The following is a 10,967-nucleotide window of genomic DNA, read 5'->3' as shown; positions in this document are numbered from 1 at the left end:
AATTACCTGCTTCTCTCCAATTGCCTTTGCTCATGTAGACACAGCCCCAGCAGTTCTATCTCCTACAAGGTCGTGGGGGTAGTGGTGAAGAATGCAGACTCCCAATCTTACCCCTGGAGGAGGGTCCATGCAAGAGTTCCCATCCCAGCTCTTTCACTTTCTGGCTGTGAGAACTTGGACCAGTTGTTTAGCCTCTTGGTGCTCAGAATCCTCTTTTAAAAAGAGAGAAATAGGTGAGAATGAAACAGGGTGATCATGGACACAACTAGCATGGTGCCAGGCACTTAAAAAAAAACTTACCTGGCATTAAATACCTGCTCACCTACAAAAAGCAGCTCCGAAAACAGGTCTTCACAATCCTTTGACTGCAACAATGGACCGGAAATGACAAGGGCATTTAGGGTCTGCATTTTTCCTCCTTGGGGTCAATAGTCATACTTTTTGTGGAAGAAATGGGAATGTGTTTGCTTACTGGGTACAGCCCGGACCGCACTGGGACTGCTGCAAATGAAATAGTCATATGCCCCCATTTTATCTTTGAAAAAAATCCCAAAATTTCCCACTTGAAACCCATCTGGTCCTAAGGACTTCAGATACAGGATCGTGGACTTTTATCTGATTATATTAATAATGGGTGTACTGAGATTATCCCCCATTAGGATGCAGTAAGCTCCATGACTACATGGCCTGATCTGTGTTGCTCTTGGCTGTAACCCCAGTGCTTAGAACAGTGTCTGGCACTTAGTAGGTGCTCAATTACATTTGTTGAATGATTGAATGAATGAATAAGTGAGTGGATAAAAGGATTATTTCCAGAAGGACTGTTGATGGGAGCCAACTGGAAATCCACTCTGAGCCTTTAGTCAGGGCTGCCCAGGAAAGCCAGGCTCAGTTGTCAGACCCAGTCCCACTGCCAGTGTTAACTGGTGTGGTTGAGAGATGAGCAGACAATTGGAATGAGTAAAACAGAGGTCTGTCCGGTTGCAAAGGTTTTTGTTAAGAGATCTCCAGCCCGTGAGACTCTGTGTTTCCCCCTTGCAAACTGTGTGTACACGCGGATGCGTGTTCAGGGATTGAGCCATCCGAAGACATGCTGGCAAGGCATTGCCATGCTGTGTTTGTTCAAAATGCCCTCCAGTCTATGGGACAAATAAATCAATACTTTTGCCTGCTCTCCCAACAAGGCTATTTCACAGAGTGCAAGATAAGGAATTTATGAACGATTGCATCCCTGTACTGCCTTTCCCAGCAGGAGAAAGCAGGGCCCAGGTTGTCATTCTGGGAAAATCTACCCCCTTTTATGCCCAGCAAATAATATTTTATGGCCCTGGGTTTATGGTGGTGTTTTAATGATCCGCTGTAGAAAGCGGTTTTCTCTCCAGTCACTAGAATTTGTCAAGAAGGGCTGGAGGCCATAAAAGGGGGAAGGGCCCCAGGGACAAACAGGCTCCATCTTCTGAAATAAACTAATAAAGAGCCCCAAGATGCTCAGTCCTTCGCCTCAGAGTCAAGACCAGTCCGCCTGCCCAAGAGAGGCCCCCAGGTCCAGCACTAAATAGGACAAAGAGGCCGGAAGGGGGCGGGGGCTTCCTCAGCACCACCTGGCCACAGTCAAAGTAATACTGTCCATCAGACCACTGCCACCAGCCACTGGCCTGTGGGAGACAGAGGCCCCCGTTGGGGTTAGAGGATATTTTGTACTCTGGGATGACTCCTAGAGGCTCTTCAAAAATCTCAGAATCTCCTCGCACTTGGCCTAATCAGTGTTGTTGTTGTTGTTGTTGTTGTTGTTGTTGTTGTTAGGTGCCCTCCAGTTTGTTCTGACTCATTGTGACCCTATGAACAACAGAAGGAAACACTGCCTGGTCCTCAGCCATCCTCAAAATCATTGTTAGGCTTGAGCTCATTGTTGCAGCCACTGTGTCAATCCACCTCATTGAGGGTCTTCCTCTTTTCCGCTGACCCTGTACTCTGCCAAGCGTGATGTCCTTCTCCAGGGACTCATCCCTCCTGACAACATGTCCAAAGTATGTAAGACGCAGTCTTGCCATCCTTGCCTCTAAGGAGCACTCTGGCCGCACTTCTTCCAAGACAGATTTGTTCATTCTTCTGGCAGTCCATGGTATATTCAATATTCTTCGCCAACACCACAATTCAAAGGTGTCAACTCTTCTTCAGTCTTCCTTATTCATTGTCCAGCTGTCCCATGCATATGATGTGATTGAAAATACCATGGCTTGGGTCAGGTGCACCTTAGTCTTCAGGGTGACATCTTTGCTCTTCAATACTTTGAAGAGGTCCTTTGCAGCAGATTTGCCCAATGCAATGCGTCTTTTGATTTCTTGACTGCCACTTCCATGGGTGTTGATTGTGGATCCAAGTAAAATGAAATCCTTGACAACTTCAATCTTTTCTCCGTTTATCATGATGTTGCTCATTGGTCCTGTTGTGAGGTTTTTGTTTTCTTTATGTTGAGGTGCAATCCATACTGAAGGCTGTGGTCTTTGATCTTCATTAGTAAGTGCTTCAAGTCCTCTTCACTTTTAGCAAGCAAGGTTATGTCATCTGCAAAACACGGGTTGTTAATGAGTCTTCGTCCAATCCTGATGCCCTGTTCTTCTTCATATAGTCCAGCTTCTTGGATTATTTGCTCAGCATACAGATTGAATAGGTATGGTGAAAGAATACAACCCTGATGCACAACTTTCCCGACTTTAAACCAATCAGTATCCCCTTGTTCTGTCTGAACATCTGCCTCTTGATCTATGTAAAGGTTCCTCATGAGCACAATTAAGTGTTCTGGAATTCCCATTCTTTGCAATGTTATCCATAATTCGTTACGATCCACACAGTCGAATGCCTTTGCATAGTCAATAAAACACAGGTAAACATCCTTCTGGTATTCTCTGCTTTCAGCCAGGATCCATCTGATATCAGCAATGATATCCCAGGTTCCACATCCTCTTCTGGAAAAGAAAAAAAAAAAAATTCTGGCAGTTGCCTGTCTATGTACTGCTGCAGCCACTTTTGAATGATCTTCAGCAAAATTTTGCTTGCATGTGATATTAATGATATTGTTCTATAATCTCCACATTCGGTTGGATCACCTTTCTTAGGAATAGGCATAAATATGGATCTCTTCCAGTCAGTTGACCAGGAAGCTGTCTTCCATATTTCTTGGCATAGACGAGTGAGCACCTCCAGTGCTGCATCTGTTTGTTGAAACGTCTAAATTGATATTCCATCAATTCCTGGAGCCTTGTTTTTTACCAATGCCTTCAGAGCTGCTTGGACTTCTTCCTTTAGTACATCGGTTCCTGATCATATGCCACCTCTTGAAATGGCTGAGCATTGACTAATTCTTTTTGGTATAATGACTCTGTGTAGTCCTTCCACCTTCTTTTGATGCTTCCTGCATCATTTAATATTTTCTCCATAAAATCCTTCACTATTGCAACTCGAGGCTTGAATTTTTTCTTCAGTTCTTTCAGCTTGAGAAACGCCAAGCGTGCTCCTCCCTTTTGGTTTTCCATCTCCAGCTCTGTGCACATCTCATTATAATACTTTACTTTGTCTTCTCAAGAGGCCCTTTGAAATCTTCTGTTCAGCTCTTTTACTTCATCAATTCTTCCTTTTGCTTTAGCTGCTCGAAATTCAAAAGCAAGTTTCAGAGTCTCCTCTGACATCCATCTTGGTCTTTTCTTTCTTTTCTGTCTTTTCAGTGACCTCTTGCATTCTTCATGGATGATGTCCTTGATGTCATTCCACAACTCGTCTGGTCTTCGGTCACTAGTGTTCAATGCGTCAAATCTATTCTTGAGATGGTCTCTAAATTCAGGTGGGATATACTCAAGGTCATATTTTGGCTCTCGTGAACTTGCTCTAATTTTCTTCAGTTTCGGCTTGAACTTGCATATGAGCAATTGATGGTCTGTTCCACAGTCGGCCCCTGACCTTGTTCTGACTGCTGATATTGAGCTTTTCCATCGTCTCTTTCCACAAATGTAGTCAGTTTGATTTCTGTGTGTTCCATCTGGCGAGCTCCATGTGTATAGTCGCCGTTTATGTTGGTGAAAGAAGGTATTGGTGGTGAAGAAGTCGGTCTTCAAAATTCTATCATTCGATCTCCAGCATTGTTTCTATCATCAAGGCCACATTTTCCAACTACTGATCCTTCTTCTTTGTTTCCAACTTTTGCATTCCAATCGCCAGTAATTATCAATGTATCTTGATTGCATGTTCAATCAATTTCAGACTGCAGCAACTGATAAAAATCTTCTACTTCTTCATCTTTGGCTCTACTGGTTGGTGCGTAATTCTGAATAATAGTCGTATTAACTGGTCTTCCTTTTAGTCGTATGGCTATTATCCTATCACTGACAGCGTTGTACTTCAGGATAGATCTTGAATTTTTTTTTGTTTTTTTGACAATGAGTGCAACACCATTCCTCTTCAAGTTGTCATCCCAGCAGAGTAGACTATATGACTGTCTGATTCAAAATGGCCAATATCAGTCCATTTCAGCTCACTAATGCCTAGGATATCGATATTTATGCGTTCCATTTCATTTTTGACGATTTCCAATTTTCCTAGATTCATACTTTGTACATTCCGGGTCCCGATTAGTAATGGATATTTGCAGCTATTTCTTCTCATTTTGAGTCGTGCCACATCAGCAAATGAAGGTCCTGAAAGCTTTACGCCATCCACGTCATTAAGGTCGACTCTACTTTGAGGAGGCAGCTCTTCCCCAGTCATCTTTTGAGTGCCTTCCAACCTGGGAGACTCATCTTCCAGCACTATATCAGACAGTGTTCGGCTGCTGTTCATAAGGTTTTCACCGGCTAATGCTTTTTAGAAGTAGATGGCTGGGTTCTCCTTCCTAGTCTGTCTTAGTCTGGAAGCTCAGCTGAAACCTGTCCTCCATGGGTGACCCTGCTGGTACCTGAATACCGGTGGCATAGCTTCCAGCATCACCGCAATACACGAGCCCCCACAGTACAACAAACTGAGAGACACATGGAGGCTAATCAGCATACAGTCCCTAATTTAGACCCTGTTGCCTTGAGCTGAGTCTGACTCATGCTGACCCAATGCGTTACACGGTAGAACTTCTCCACAGGGTTTTCTTGACTGTGTTGTCATTAGTCAGAATTGACTCAACAGCAGCTATTAACTACAACAACAATTTTTATGGAAGCAGATTGCCAGGCCTTTCTTCTGCAGTGCTGCTGTGAGGGTTCAAACTGCAAATCTTCAGGTTAGTAGTCCAGTGCAAATCATGTGTGCCACCCAGGACCTCCCTAACTTAAAAGCCCCCTTTATTTTTATACCCAGGAAAGCTTGTTTGGGAGTCTCAATGGAGGCTTATTTTTTTAAGGGACATCAGAATCAGGCAGAGCTGAGATTTAATCTCAGCTCTGCCACTCCCTAGCTGAGTGACCCTAAAGGAGTCACTTAAGCTGTTGAGCCTCAATATCTTCACCTGTAAGTGAAGATAAGTAACGTCAATCACCTCAAATGCATGTGAGAGCTGGACAATGAATAAGGAAGACTGAAGAAAAATTGATGCATTTGAATTACGGTGTTGGCAAAGAATATCAAATGTTCCACGGACTGCCAAAAGAATGAACAAATCTGTCTTGGAAGAAGTACAGCCAGAATGTTCTTTAGAAGCAAGGATGGCAAGACTTCGTCTCACGTACTTTGGACATGTTATCAGGAGGGATCAGTCCCTGGAGAAGGACTTCATGCTTGATGTCTTAGTTATTTAGTGCTGCTATAAGAGAAATACACAAATGGATAGCTTGAACAAGAAGAAATTACTCTCTCACAATCTAGCAGGCTGCAAGTGTGAATTCAGGGTGCCAGCTCCAGGGGAAGGCTTTCTCTGTTGGCTCTGGGGGAAGGTCCTTATCATCAATCTTCCCCTGATCCAGGAGCTTCTCAGGCACAGGGACCCCAGGTCCAAAGGACATACTCTGCACCTGGCACTACTTTCTTGGTGGTATGAGGTCTCCCTGTCTCTCTGCTTGCTTCTCTCTTTTATAGCTCAAAAGAGATTGACTTAAGACACAGCCTAATCTTGTAGATTGAGTCCTGCCTCATTAACATAACTGTCACTAATCCCATCTCATTAACATCATAGTTGTTGTTGTTAGGTGCCTTGGAGTAGGTTCTGACTCATAGTGACCCTATGCACAACAGACAGAAACACTGCCTAGTCCTGCAGCATCCCCACGATTGTTGCTATGCTTGAGCCCATTGTGGCAGCCACTGTGTCAATCTATCTCATTGAGGGTCTTCCTCTTTTTCGATGGCCCTCGACATTACGGAGCATGATGTTCTTCTCCAGAGACTGATCCCTGCTGATAACATGCCCAAAGTATGTATGATGGTTAAGATTGTATGTCTGCTTGGCTGGGCCATGAGTCTCAGTGTTTTGGCAGTTGCGTAACGTTCTGATCATTTCCACTTGAAACTTTATATGTAATCACCGCCATGATGGAATCTGCTGAGTGGTACTGGTGGGGGCGGGGCCTGTGGTGGCTCACCACCCCCTCAGCCTTCATCTCTCCACCCTCCACCACCTACTTCCTTCCTGCCAACTTGCCAAGGTTTTGGCTTATTCTGGATTCAGCAGCTGTCTCTTGTCTGACCTCCCGTTCTTGGTACTCGAGCTAGCAGCTTAGCTGTTGATCTTGGAACCTCGGCCTTCGCAGCCTGTGAGCGGGAGCCCTGCTCTCCAACCTGCTGACCTTGGGTTCACCAGCTTCTGCTGCTGCGTGAATTGGGAGAGGCCTCTATCCTGATCCGTGGACTTGGGACACTCCAACCTCTATAATTGCGCGAGCTGTTTCCTTGATATAAATCTCTCTATATATTTAGATACTTATAGGTTTTGCTTCTCTACAGAACCCAGCCTGAGACAGTATGTGAGACATAGTCTCGCCATCCTTGCTTCTAAGGAGCGTTCTGGTTGTACTTCCTCCAAGACAGATTTGTTCATTCTTTTGGCAGTCCGTAGCATATTCAATAATCTTCGCCAACACCACAGTTCAAAGGTGTCCCAATTCTTCTTCGGTCTTCCTTATTCATTGTCCAGCTTTCACAGGCATATGAGGCTACTGAAAACACCATGGCTTGGGTCAGACGCACCTTAGTCCTCAAGGTGATATCTGATGTCTTTTGATTTCTTGACTGCTGTTTCTATGGGTGTTGATTGTGGACCAAGTAAAATGAAATCCTTGACAACCTCAATCTTTTCTCTGTTTATCATGATGTTGCTCATTGGTCCCGTTGTGAGGATTTTTGCTTTCTTTATGTTGAGGTGCAATTCCTACCAAAGGCTGTGGGTCTTTGATCTTCATCAGTAAGCACTTCAAGTCCTCTTCACTTTCAGCAAGCAAGGTTGTGTCATCTGCATAACACAGGTTGTTAATGAGTCTTCCTTCAATCCTGATACTCTGTTCTTCATACAGTCCAGCTTCTCGGATGATTTGCTCAGCATACAGATTGAATAAGTATGGTAAAAAGATACAACACTGATACACACCTTTCCTGACTTTAAACCATAGAGGTAGGATATACATAACACCTAGGAAAATCACATCAGATGACAATTTGGTGGACAATCATACAATACTGGGAATCATGGCCTAGCCAAGTTGACATATATTTTGTGGCAACACAATTCAATCCATGACACCTGGTAAAGTGGAGGGTCAGCAAAAAAGAGGAAGACCCTCAAGGAGATGGACTGACACAGTGGCTACAATAATGGGCTCAAATATAGCAACAATTGTGAGATGGTGCAGGACCGAACAGTGTTTCCTTCTGTTGTACACAGTGTCACTATGAGTCAGAACTGACCTCATGGCACCTAACAACAACAAGAATAGGGTTGTTTTAATAATTGAGATAGTATACATCAGCCCCCGCTGATGGCAAGAGCTCGGTGAATGCCAGCTGCTGTGATTATTTCAACACTAGAAATAAATATCTGTCCCTGGGTCCCCAGGTAAAATCCTGAGACAAATGAATCTGAGGAGGGTAGGGACAGAAAGTAGAGAAAATGGAGGGTATCTATACAATTATGTGCCATGTCTATGTCATGGAACTCAATAAGGAGAAGTCTTGTAAGTGTTGAGATAATAATGAATAATAATAAGAAATTGCTGTTAACATTTACTGTGTTTTTGCTATATGCAGGTGCCAGGCCCTGTCTAAACTCCTTACATTCACTACCATGTTTAGTCAGCACTACTGAGTGAAGCAGTTACTAGCACTGTCCGCATTATATAGAGAAAAGCAGACCAGGGGCCTGAATCCTGAAAGCTTCTGATTTACTCCACTAAGCACTCAGCACGAACCCTATAAGAATCAGCCATACCAGAAAAACCTTCTTCAAGTCCAACTCAACAGAGCTGTCAAAGATTTGCTCTTATTTCATTATTTGGCTTACTATGAAGCCATGACTTCCCTGCCTCCACCCCACCACCACCTTCAGCAACAGCAGCATCTGTACTCAGCAAGGCACCTGGAGTTTGTACCTTGTATCGGGCAGTGTTTTTTGAATTCCTCGCACTCTGAAGAGAGCTTGGTCTGGTGTTTGTCCCATGTCATCACTGAAGCAATGGATAAGGGCATTAGGGTTCTCTTTTCCCAGTACAGCTCAGATCTTGTCACTCCCTTGCTTACCAACCTTCAGGAAATCCCCAGGGTTGGCCTAAACAACTGGGCCTGGCCTGCAAGCTCATCAGAACACATCCTTTGCACTTGCTGTTTCCTCTGTCTGAAATGCTGTTCCCTCCAGTCTGGGAACTCTCACTTCATTCAGGTCACCACCCCAGTGGACACACCAGTCTCCAAGGAGTCGCTGCCCCTTCCCAATGGTCCTCCATCACCTTACCTGTATGATTTTCTGCATTGCAGTCATCCTGACCTAAAATGATCTTATTTCATTTACATGCAGGTTTGTTTACTTGCTTATTTTCTGTCTCCCCTCACTAGAATGTAAGTTCTGGAAGGGCAGGAATCTCACCTGTGTTGTTCAAGGCTGTAATTTTCAGTGCCTGACTCAGAGAAAGGGCTCAGAGTGAGTGAATGAATGAATGATCAACTGCTCTTACCCGTGGCCACATAACTGGTGAGCAAGAGTTTGAATTCTAGTAATGGACACTTGTGGCGACCCCTTGTGTGTCAGAGTAGAACTGCGCTCCATACAGTTTCCGATAGCTGATTTTTCAGAAGCCAACCCCCAGGCCTTTCTTCTCAGGCAGCTTTGGGTGGACTTGGACCTCCTCCAACCTTTTCTTTAGCAGCCAAGTGCATTATCCATGGGTGCCACCAAGGGACATAAGTCGAAAGGACTCAAGTTGTTTTTTCGTTTGTTTTTTAATCTCTCTCTAAATCTTAGGGTCTTAATCACTATACCTTACCTACCTATAAAGACAAAACTATATTTTTTGAAATGTGCCCCCACTTTTCCCCTTGTCCTCTTCCACACAAGGCTTACCATAAGAGGAAAGAGTCTGGTAAGAGAAATAGTTTTCTTCTTGAAGAAAGACAGCATTCCCTTTATTCTCCCCTCTTGTCCTGTGGTTTTTTCTGAAAAGTTGTTTCCTCTTAGCTGGCATTTTCTCATGAAAGGCAGCTGGCATGATCAGTCCTGTGACACAGTTCCATATCGTATATTCCCTGTTGTATACGGGCCATGGGCAGCTATATGCTGGGCTTAGAAGAATGTAGATTAATTATTCCAGGGAACACACGTCCCCTTACTAACATGGAGAAAGCTTAATTTCTTATCAGAGGGAAAGTGGAAAAAAAAAAGACTATAATTTTTAACTTTATTTATTTTTTGTAATTTTTGATATTCTCTGTCGAAAATGAGGGGTCAGTCCTATGGAGCAGTTCTATTATGCACATAAGGGGTCATTATGAATAGGAATCAATTCCAAGGCAACTAACGACAGCAGCATGGCTAAGTCTGCGTAGTAGGGCTTCAGCACTCTCTTTCAGCTCTCCTGGATAATTACTTTTGTTCTCAACAACCCATTGCACAGCCATGTCATTGTTGTTGTTGTTGTTGAGTGCCATCGAGTGGATCTAACTCGCTGTGACCCCATGGGACAGAGTACAAATGCCTCATACGGTTTTCTAGGCTGTAGTCTTTATGGGAACACGTAGCCCCGTCTTTCTTCTACAAAGCTACTGGGTGGGTTTTGAACTGCCAACCTTTTGGTTAGCAGCCAAATGCTCTCGGATATGTAACAGCAAGTTTTAAAACTGTTTTATAAAGTTCTATTTTCTGGAAGAGGAATCTAGAAAACTTGAGTGTTTTTCAAAATTTTTTGACTTAAGGCAGGCTGGCAGAGGAAAAGATCTCATTAGAAAGCAGCAAGCTAAGGCTCATATTCAGTTGTAACTAATTTCCAATATAGATCAAATCTTGTCCCTTCCAGATAAGAAGCAATGAACAGTCCTCCTTTCATTACCACCTGGAAAGCTGCCGAGGAACACATTGGGAGGAATGTCAAAATGGACTTGGTCAAATCATCGTAAGCCTACTTAAGAATATGAACATCTCTCTGGGTCAGTCTCAGCCATATGATGCTTCATTTGAACATAAACCAATGATGGAGAAAAACTTTGCAAGTTTGAGAACTATGTCTACACGATAGCAAAATATCTAAATGAAAAGAATCGATCTTAGCATTCAGTCAGTTACTTGGTCTTCCTGATGCCAAGCTGTGTTTCAAACATCCAGGAAGTTGAGTGCACTTCTTTTATATAACTTTTCAAGAATGTTCTGACACTGTCATAGCAATTTTGTATCTTACATAATTTTAATTGGAATTACTCTAATGTGATTTTATTTTTCTATGCCAACATTCCCAACCTCTTTAAAAGAGACCCCAAACAATTCTGAATAGCAGAATTAAAATCCAAGTCGTTTCAATTTT

The sequence above is a fragment of the Loxodonta africana genome, chromosome 22 (assembly GCF_030014295.1).
Source record: "Loxodonta africana isolate mLoxAfr1 chromosome 22, mLoxAfr1.hap2, whole genome shotgun sequence".
In the NCBI taxonomy this organism is placed as follows: Eukaryota; Metazoa; Chordata; class Mammalia; order Proboscidea; family Elephantidae; genus Loxodonta; species Loxodonta africana.
This window is presented reverse-complemented; position numbering follows the sequence as displayed.